We start from the raw sequence: 11,694 nt of genomic DNA, 5'->3' as shown, positions 1-11,694 counted from the left end.
GTTTGACGGGTATATTGTGTGATGCTGAGATTTGGAGTACGATTGATCCCACCACCCAGGTACTGAGCATAGTACTCAATAGGTTTTCAACCAACCTTTCAATGTCTCCTTCCCTCTCTCCCCCATCTAGTAGTCTCCAGTATCTATTGTTGCCATCTTTATGTCCATGAGTACCTAATGTCTGGTTCCCACTTATAAGTGAAAAGAAGTGATATTTGGTTTTCCTTTCCTGCATTAATTTGTGTAGGATTATGGCCTCCAGCTGCATGGATGTTGCTGCAAAGAACTTGATTTTGTTCTTTTTTATGGCTGCACAGTAGTCTATGTTGTATATGCACCACATTTTCTTTATCAATTTCACCTTCAATGGGCACCTAGGTTGATTCCATGTCTTTGCTATTGTGAATAGTGCTGCAATGAACATACGAGTGCTTGCATCATTTTAGTAGAATACTTTATTTTCTTTTGGGTATATATCCAGTAATGGGATTGCTGGGTTGAATGGTAGTTCTGTTTAAGTTCTTTGAAAACTCTCCAAACTGCTTTCCAAAGTGGCTGAACTAATTTACATTCCCACAGTGTATAAACATTCTCTTTTTTCCACATCCTCATCAGCATTTGTTGTTTTTTCTTTTTTTTTTTGATAATAGCCATTCTAACTGGGGTGACAGGATATCTCACTGGTTTGGGTTTACATTTCTCTGATTATTAGTGATGTTGAGCATTTTAAAATATACCTGTTGGTCATTTGTATGTCTTCTTTTGAGATATGTCTATTCAGGTCTTTTGCTCATTTTGAAATCTGATTATTTGCTTTTTTGCTATTGAGTTGTTGAGTTCCTGATATATTCTGGCTATCAATCCCTTATTGAATGGATAGTTTGCAAACATTTTCTCCCATTCTATGTGTTATGTCTTTACTTTGTTAATTGCATTCTTTGCTGTGCAGAAGCTTTTTAAATTGACGTGATTCCATTTTTCTATTTTTGTGTTTATTGCCTGTGGTTTAAAGTTCAGGGGTAAATATATATAATATATATATTACCCTGAAAAGGTAATATACCCAAAAGAAAGTAAATTATTCTACCAAAAAGATATAAGCACCCGTATGTTCATCACAGCGCTATTCACAATAGCAAAGACATGGAATCAACCTAGGTGTCCATTGAAGGGGAAATGGATAAAGAAAATGTGGTGCATATACACCATGGAATTAATTAAGCTTAGGTGATTAATTATATGTATTTTGAAAAAAGCAATTGATGTCTTTTAAAGTATATGATCTTTATCATTTTAGTTAAGTACCTTAACAAGTATAATAAAAGGGTTTCTGGGTTTAGTTATAACCTCAGTTTCCAGTCTGAGTTTTCTAAGAAGCTCTCAATTTGGTCAATGGAATTCTTACAACAAGGGCTTCTTCTAACCCTTGTCTTGGTGGAGAGGGAGATACTCATTATTCCTATATCTATCAAGTGGAAATACTGTGCATGTTTTTTTTAATCCTTTTATATACTGTGATTATCAAATTTTTTAATGCTTTTTCTTCCACTGCAATTTCAGAAAGTTGCAAATTATTTTGGTTTTTAATTTTAAGATGGGGTCACCACATTGGCCAGGGTGGTCTCGAACTCCTGACCTCAAGTGATCTGCTCGCCTCAGCCTCCCAAAGAGCCAGGATTATAGGCATGAGCCACCACGCCCAGCCGGAAGTTGCAAGTTCTATCAAATCTCTCCCTGTATGTTTGCTACCATTATCCAGTCTTATAAAGTGTTCATCGTGCTTGTTTCCGGTCTGTAGTTCTACGTTTGATTTCTCTGATGCAATTGGAGAGCATCTGGTTCTGAAAGTGTCTTGGTGGGCTTCAAAGTCTGCCTATCTGGGTTAACCATGAGATCAAGCTGCTCAGACTGTGGTCCTAGATAGATGTGGTTGGCACCATTACAAGAGCCTGCTGAGAGCCTCATTCTTTTTCAGAATCTGCATTCTAGTTTCCTAACTACTTATTTCATCTCTATGCCCAGTGAAAGGCCTTTGTGGAACTGGCTTTGAAAGATCTCGGCCATTCATCACCACAATGTACAGTGTTGACCATGTGGGGTAAGCTGAGTATCATGCTAGGCACTTTGCATCCGTTATCAAAGTTCTTTTGATTTGTTTGTTCCACTTGCAGCAGCTTGTTGATAAGGCTGACTATAGCCTTAGGATAAGCAGATTTCCCTAGTACTCCATGCAAACATCTAAGCGTTGCCTTTAGAATGGCTTCATAGCTGGTTCATAGCTACAACTGGTTTCATGGCCTTCATGCCTGCCTCATCTTTCCCCCATTCTCTTTCAAAGAGCTCATACATTTTATTGGACTTTTCAATGAATTTGGGGTCCCATTGAAGGGAAACTAACAGTTCCTAGGCTCCTTGGAGACATGCCTTGAAACTATGAAAAGATTTAACTCAGTGGTTCTCAAACTTTAATGTGCATGGTAACCATTTGCAGAGTTGTTGTTAAAAATATGGATTTATTGGCCGGGTGCGGTGGCTCACGGCTGTAATCCCAGCACTTTGGGAGGCCAAGGAGGGCGGATCACGAGGTCAGGAGATCGAGACCATCCTGGCTAACACGGTGAAACCCCGTCTCTACTAAAGATACAAAAAAATTAGCCGGGCGTGGTGGCGGGCGCCTGTAGTCCCAGCTGCTCTGGAGGCTGAGGCAGGAGAATGGCATGAATCCGGGAGGCGGAGCTTGCGGTGAGCCGAGATTGCGCCACTGCACTCCAGCCTGGGCGACAGAGCGAGACTCCGTTTCAAAACAAACAAACAAACAAACCAGATTATTGGGTTCCACCTTGGTGGTGGTAATTAAATAGATCTGGGATCAGGCCCAGGAGTTTATTTTTAACTATCATCCTAGGTGATTCTGGAGGTGATATGGGACCATGTTCTTGGGGATCTGACTTGACATTGGTTCTGGCTTTCACCTCTACCTACCACCTTGGTTCTCTAATGATTACTTCTTTTGATGTTCCCCCATTCAGTTCTTTTAGACATAGGAAGCTTATATAAGCTAGTACAGGCACACAAAAACTACTCTAGGCATAATTTTCACCAAGTAAGAGAAAGCTCCTTCCTCCCTGCCCCGAATATTTTCTAACTCATGCTCAAAAAGAATCTAGAGATAAAATAAATTGCTTTGTGATATGCAAGGTGTTATTCAAGTAAAAAAAAATTTTAAATGTTAAATGTTTACTCTTATTACATTGTTTAATTATATGTTATATATTTCATATACACAAAACTACAGAGAATAATATAATAGATACACGTGGACTCATTATTCCATCTTAACACATTAACATTTTGTCACATTTTAAAAATTCTTTAATGTCTACATTTAAAAACATTTACCATATGTGTTTCTATCTGGAAGCAATACTGTATTATTGATTACAATACTATACAATACAGTATTGTTTATTATAATGCTATTTATTACATTAAATAGTATATTCTCTATATATTCCTTTGTAGGTTTTTAAAAACCAACATTGTTTTAAATATTATCCATATTCTATGCAAATGTAACTTAGTAACTTCACCTTCTATATAGTAGTCAGTTTTATAGATTGCAATTTATTCTAATTAATGGTAACTTAGGTGGTTACTATTTTTTCAGCTATTAAAAATATTAATATACCATATTATACTACTGTACTATATTATATCATATACTATATTATAAAGCTTGTAAATTTGTAATTTAAAATTATACATCTAAAATAAGAGGCAAGGGCAATAACCAAACAACTGAATATTTTGTCATATTTTACTACAATTTACATTAAAATTAGCAATCTACTTTTGTAATGAAAAGTAACAATCTACTTTTTGACAGTCTCCACCACTTCCTGTCTTCTTCATTCTGTTCAGAAAATTCAGAGTTGTAATCAATGGGCACATATAATTTTAAATTTTACTTTTTCAGTTAACATAAGTGCATATAAATATTTTATTCATTCAACAAATGCTTAATTAGTGCTTCTTAGGGCCAGACTAGCATCTAAGGACAGAGACAAAAATCCCTGCCTCCTTGGATCATGTATTACATTTGACATAATCAGTTAGTCTGTGAAATCATAATTTTTTAATGCTATGCTATGAATTGCTATATTTAGCAATTCATGTTACATAATATTAATATACTATGATTTGCTTATTTATTTCCTCAGGGAATTGTGACAGTGTTCTATGCTGTATTCTATTTTAGGAACATATACATACATGACATCCATGTCAGAATAACAGACTAACTTCGACTAGTAGTATGGTAGTCTACATGGTAAATTCTACATAGTAGTATTATTACTGGGGGAGTATGCATGATTGATGCTCAGACTGACTTCAAATAGGTCAAATCTCAGCTGTCATCATGAACAATAGTCCATGTTTCCCATTTTCTTTGCGTTCACACACTGAAACTCAGCCCGCAACCCCGACTAGCATAGTGGTAAGGAATCTGGACTCTGGTGTGGGTTTCTTGGCCTACTAGGTAGATGAACTTAGGCAAATTAATTAACCCCCTTGTGTTACAGTTTTCTGTAAAATGGGGATAATAACACATTTAGTTAATACTTGTAAAAGTCCTTAAAACAGTGAGTTTTATGTCTGGTTAAGCACTAACTGCTATAAAGCTTTGGTTTAAAATAAATCAGTTTTCACTGCCTACTTCCTAAATCAAGTTACCTGAGGGATATATTGAGAAAATGAAAAATAAAGCAAAGAGACCCCCACCTGGCAACAACCTGACTTTGTTTTCTTTGTAAAAGGCTGGGGTCTGTCTATCTGCATCAACCTTACAGTCTGTGGTTTACTGGAAGTTGCTCACCTTAGATTCTGTCCACCTGATGTCTGCCTAGATCTGTGTCTGCTGAGACTCTAAGAAGAGAAAGGGAGCATGATAGATAAGTACATTACACACACACACACACACACACACACACACACAACATGCACACATAGAGGCACACACACAAACATATATATTGTACATGTTTGCACCCCAAATACCCCTCACACATACACACATACCAGACACACATTGTGCATACAAACACAACCCAGATGTACAGCACACACACAGACACAAACACACCATACACACATACACACCACACACACGCACACACCCACACCTCCCCCACATATGCACAAACATCTCTCTCACACACACACCTTGTGAATACAAATCTACATGCACACACACAGACATACACACACATAGGAGAGAGAGAAAGAAGATGAAAGAAGGGACCTAAGACAAGAAGTTATCATTGGTGAGAACAAATTTATCCATTTGAATATTCTACCTGGCAGTTTAGCAAATTATTTCTACAATGTAACAGTTAATCCATTATGTCTTTAGGCTGCACTCACTACATGTAAATACACTGGTCATTTGTTCACACACCCAAGCCAAATAATCCTAAGTGGAAGAAAGTATAAAGTAACAACCAATCTTAACAAAAATAGTTCTTAGCTCACTGCTTTGAAAATGTTCATTGTCGCCAGTTGCCTCCTTCTCTCCTCCCCTTTCTTCTCCTTTTTCTGCTCTTTATCCTTCCATACCAGAAAACCTTCTAGCCACGGGGAAAATTAATTAACATAAATGTACCTGCACCTATTTCTTCAAGTTGCTGTTTAAGTTTGGTTCAGACATGAATCAGAAACACAGTGTTGGCACAGAGCTAAGGAGCAAATTCTGTATGCAGTGAGCTCCTATGAAGTCACTGATTAATATAATTAAAAGCCTGAGTTAATTGCATACTTTCCATTAGCTTTCATTGTATACTTACTTTCCAAGGACCCACTAGCCTTCCCCATGGGGATCTGGTCCCATGTTTATTCAAGTGAGATGGCTGCTTTCAAAACTGAACCTTTCATCAATCCCCTATTAATTAGCTAAACGCCGCACTGGATTATGCATTTATGCCTGCCAGCAAGGCGGGAGCATCCCGAGAGCAGAGCTCACAGTCCTCTTGGCTCATCCTCCAGCCTGGTCATTGGTATTCCAGGACAAGTCAGCTTACTGTAATTTGAAATTGGTCTGCCATCCCATTAGGAATCTGCCCGATCAATACCAAGTGAATTAGAGTTTCAGTGATCTGATTAACTCCCCATTATTTTCTACCCTGGCTGATTTAGAATGCATGATGAGACAATATTCCAGTTTCTTTGCTTTATCCCAGTTTAAGTGAAATATAGACATCTAAGGAAGCAGTGCCTGTGCATTTGATTTGGCTCAGCTATAATAAAGTCAAACACCATGAGTATCTTCCCCATCAAAGCAGTCTTAAGTGACTGAGGGCTGCCTCTGCACTCCATGCAAAGAGCTGAGAGTGGGAAGGGGAAGAAATAGGTGGGAGCTCTTGCTGCTCATCTCTCTTCTTTTTGGCTCTCTTCTTCTGAATAAACCCCTATAAGGCTTTTAACAGGGTGGTTTAGTTATTTGTCATATGATCAACATTAGCAGCTTTGCGACTGAAGCTCTGGGTCATGTGGTTGGAAGATAGACTATAATTCTCTCTCTCCCAAAGGCACAAGAGGCTCATGACAAGAGAGTAACTAAATGTTGTCTCTTGATGACTGAAAACAAGCACTGTAGCTAGGGCCAAACGCTGCCCTTGGGGAAAATGCCTGGTGTCCTCAAGGAGCTAATTTGGTCTCCTTTGCAGCAAGACTGTTTTCATGCCCTGGCCCAGGGCTTCTCTCAGCAAGTCAGTATGTGGCTCCAGGAGGCTAGAATTTCAAGCTGGTTGAAAACACAGGATTCTGAAACAATGCAAGCAATGCAACTATATCCTTTAAAAATACAGTCATGTTACTTCCTAATATGTTTGAATTTGGTTGGCCAAGCACTGCCTAGTAGAATTTCTTTAATCATTTATTTTTTTTTAAGATTTAATAATTGTAATGGGTTTATCTTGCTTTGATGTTCCCCAAATACTAAAAAATAACCTAGTGTATTTTTCATATATGTCTAAGCTATTATAATGTGGCACAATATTTTTTTACTGGTGATCCAATAAAGATTCATCTGGGCTTATATGTATAATAATAAACAATAGCTCACTAATATGACCTATTCTAAATAACATCCTATCTTCCTCTTAGTAATTACTTAGCAATTCAGAATATTCTGTGTGCAGGATGAAGACATCTGGCTAGAGATGATATAATATAATCTGCTAACTAGTTATGTAAATATCTAGATTGAAAATATAAATGCATAGGAATGGAGTAGCTTTGGCATTGACAAATCCTAGTTTGGTGAGAGGTTTGGTCAGCCTAAACTTTTATGAACCTCATTGCTATTCTCCACTATTGATCATTACTCATCTGAATACTTCTGAGTATCTCGTGTGTTTTGTCTTCCAAATGTAGTTCACACAACTTAATTAGAGCAAAATTATAATAAGGACTTACAAAGAGAAATAAGGTTTGAAATATCTCAGCTCAAGACAAAGAAAAAATGGTTCATTCTGGAATAAATGATTTGAATCCTGATATTTGCAGATAGGTGAACTTAGTTGCCTTTTTAAACAAAGTTTTTTTTTTTTTAACATCAATAAAATAGGAATAGTAATATCAACATTATAGGATAGTTTTATGGTAAATACGGTAATATATGTAAAGTATTTGTGCAGAGTGAATGCTCAAAGCTTGTTAGCTTTCTCCATTTTCCCCATCACATGTTCACAGAATCTGTGATGACATTTTTCATGTCAATCTCTACTTTTAAATGACCCACTTAAAAATCTTAAATTGAAGGGAAAAAGGAATCTGAAGACAAATAAATTATGTCAGATATTTTTATGTATATGATTTAAATGGAAAATTACTGGAATATTGCCAGTTTCTCTGAAATATCTCAAATTTCTCACCTGGGAAAAATTGAAGTTGCATAAAGAAATGATTCAAATCCTATCTAGAAACAGAACGACCAAATGCTCTAGTTGATTATTAACACAGAGCTAACTCAGAGTCTCTGGTGGAGGCATGGACCACCTGCAGCAGGGCTTCAAGCCTCTGGACTCAGCAGGATTGCTTTTGGGTGTGCCATAGTTTCCATCTTTACCATGTTGATTAGTCCCCATTTTTGGAATGCAGAAACATATTCTGACAATGTATCTAGTCCCTTCTTTGGATCTGATACTGTGTTTCTATTCATAGATTGAAGTCAATCATTCTTCCATTGCACTTCTGGTCAATTAAAAGCTTCAAGCTTTTATCACATCTATTTCTATCCTTCTTTTGTGATTGATTATTTTGTAACATGTAAAATGTAACATTTTCCCCAAATAAATGTTATTATATTGATTTCAGCCTATCATTTCAATTTATTTGCTTTTTTGGGTTTATTGTATCATGAACATAATTAATTATCTTTCTAGCTTAGTATTCTTCAGGCACTAATGGAAAATGGCATACAATAGCACTAACACGCATCCTGATTTCAGTCTTGAAATCCACACCCTTGAGCATAGGGTTAAATAAACTTAAAACACTGTCTTGTGCTAACATCTAACCCATATTTCTCTACATTTACTGCCACTGTGCTGGAAATCTTCCACTTGTCCCTCCACACCTCACCCTAACCTACCCTACTACGTGCCCTGGGAGGCTGGCCTGTATGGACTGCATCAATAGGCTTCTCAGCTCTATGGCTTCTAGTTGGGTTTACCCAGTGGAGTGCTGAATGAAGATAGGAGGAAAGGAGGAAAGGAGAGGAGTGAAGTCAGGAATATTATTTTCCTAACTCCTTTCCTGTTGAATTTCCATGGGTTGGCTGCCTCCCTTGACTCAAGCCCATGCCTCCCACAGGGAGACTTTATGCATCTCATGATTATTACACATTTTGTGGACTATGAGACAAAATGGATGGTTATGTTAAATATACAGCTATTATATTAATATCAATTTATGTCTATTACAAATTACTTGTTATAGATTTGCTGACTTGTACATAGACAACTCATAAAAACATACATAAAATTTTATCATCTTTGAATCACTATATTTGATGACACCATACTGTTGCATTTTAGTGATACTTTGGATGTTGCTCGAAGCTTGACATATAACCCAAATGTCACAATTAAGTTATTAACTGGATGGTGAAAATACTCATACTTAGCACTTACATGTTGCTTTTTGTCATTAATGTGTATGACAAATAGGAGCTAATCAATAGCATAGCAGTGTATTCAGTAATGATCTTTTACTGTTGCTTGGTTCATTTCAGTTCAGAGGGCTTTTACTAGTAAGCCCATAAAACTGGTGACAAGTTTCAAGTTAATAGACAAGATTTGTTTGAGTATGTCCCTCTTCACCCACTGTCCCTTCACCTGCTTAGCTTCCCACCAGATAGTGAAGCTCTAAAGGCAGAGATCCTTTTATCTCTGTATCCTCAATGCCTAGTTTAAGACCTGATACTTGGTAGACATTCAAAAAAGTGCTTATAGAGTGGATAAAGGAATAAGCAATATGGCAAAACTATTGACGTGATCATTTATGTTATTTCTAAGACCTGCTGTAAAAAGTGTCATGCACTGTTGTACTTTATATGCCAGATATTTTCAATTTCCCTTTCTATTGAAAAAGAAGACCATAGTTTAAGACTTTCAAAAACGTATGCTAGTATTTATTGACAGCTAGAAAACAACCTGTACCAAAGAAATGGATACATCCCATCATGTTAAAGGAGACTGAAGCCCATTCCTCTGAATTCACCATTTACAGCTGTCTTCTCTCCATGTAGCTCTGCTAAATGCACCAAAGTCAGTATCCTAGGGCAGACTTGGAGATTTTCACCAGCAAAGTGTAAAGTTTGCAGAGATTTCATCTCCTCTCCTCTGGTGCCTTGGGATTTGGGGAGAATGCTGAATTTGTCCTGACTCTCTAAGAGAGAGCCTGTGGCTTTCCAAGGAGGTGAGCTGGCCATTGATTCATGGCAGAGGGAGGGAGCATCCTTGACAAATCTGACATGTTGGGCATCAGCATCATTGCTTGTCAATACCCACATCAGAGAATAAGAGAAATGTTTTGGAATGCAGAAAATGACGACTGTGGCAGTGGATATAATCCAATGTGGAAAATAAGCAACTGCACAGTTCTAATGTTTAAAGAAAATCTCAACTATGTATGTCAAATAAGCATGAAAAGGATGATTGAAAACAGTCCAAGTTAGTGTTGAAGAAGAATCCAATTTTATAAAAGGATCTTGGAGACAGTTTAGTCTGACTCCCTCATTTCACAGCTAAGAAAATTCAGAACCAAAGAAGATAAATGACTTGCTCAAGGTCATACAACCAAGGCTTTTCACATTGTTTTCCTCAATACCATGTTCATTTCCACAGTAATCAGTACTCAACACTCCATTTAAATGTTATCAGTCATCTTAGAATCTGAAATTAAACCTGAACATTATTTCCCTAACATTTAGTGAGAGCTGATTTTGTATTAACTATAGGTGTTGTATAGATAAAATATTCCTACACTTCACATCTCTAGAGACTGACCAGGCCTTCCCTATGGAAGAAGGCAAGAATACAAGAATATTCTTGTGATGAAGGCAAAATGGAACTTCTTTAGTTCATATTATTTAAACTGTTATTATTAGGCTTCAAAGTCTATTATTATTTAGGCTTTGGAGTAATTCACATTCTCTGTGATTAAAAAAAAATTAAAAATTCTTCCCTCAAATTTTAAGTACTGTCAATTTGGTTTAAAATATGTACTTTTTGTTGTTGTTGTTGTTAGTTTTTATTCACTTTATTTATTTCTTTATTTATTATTATTATACTTTAAGTTTTAGGGTTCATGTGCACAATGTGCAGGTTAGTTACATAGGTATACATGTGACATGCTGGTGCGCTGCACCCACTAACTCGTCATCTAGCATTAGGTATATCTCCCAATGCTATCCCTCCCCCCTCCCCCCACCCCACCACAGTCCCCAGAGTGTGATGTTCCCCTTCCTGTGTCCATGTGTTCTCATTGTTCAATTCCCACCTATGAGTGAGAATATGCGGTGTTTGGTTTTTTGTTCTTGCGATAGTTTACTGAGAATGATGATTTCCAATTTCATCCATGTCCCTACAAAGGACATGAACTCATCATTTTTTATGGCTGCATAGTATTCCATGATGTGTATATGTGCCACATTTTCTTAATCCAGTCTATCATTGTTGGACATTTGGGTTGGTTCCAAGTCTTTGCGATTGTGAATAATGCCGCAATAAACATACGTGTGCATGCGTCTTTATAGCAGCATGATTTATAGTCCTTTGGGTATATACCCAGTAATGGGATGGCTGGGTCAAATGGTATTTCTAGTTCTAGATCCCTGAGGAATCGCCACACTGACTTCCACAATGGTTGAACTAGTTTACAGTCCCACCAACAGTGTAAAAGTGTTCCTATTTCTCCACATCCTCTCCAGCACCTGTTGTTTCCTGACTTTTTAATGATTGCCATTCTAACTGGTGTGAGATGGTATCTCATTGTGGTTTTGATTTGCATTTCTCTGATGGCCAGTGATGATGAGCATTTTTTCATGTGTTTTTTGGCTGCATAAATGTCTTCTTTTGAGAAGTGTCTGTTCATGTCCTTTGCCCACTTTTTGATGGGGTTGTTTGTTTTTTT

The sequence above is a fragment of the Pan paniscus genome, chromosome 3 (assembly GCF_029289425.2).
Source record: "Pan paniscus chromosome 3, NHGRI_mPanPan1-v2.0_pri, whole genome shotgun sequence".
NCBI classification, from domain to species: domain Eukaryota; kingdom Metazoa; phylum Chordata; class Mammalia; order Primates; family Hominidae; genus Pan; species Pan paniscus.
Note: the sequence above shows the minus strand (reverse complement) of the source record.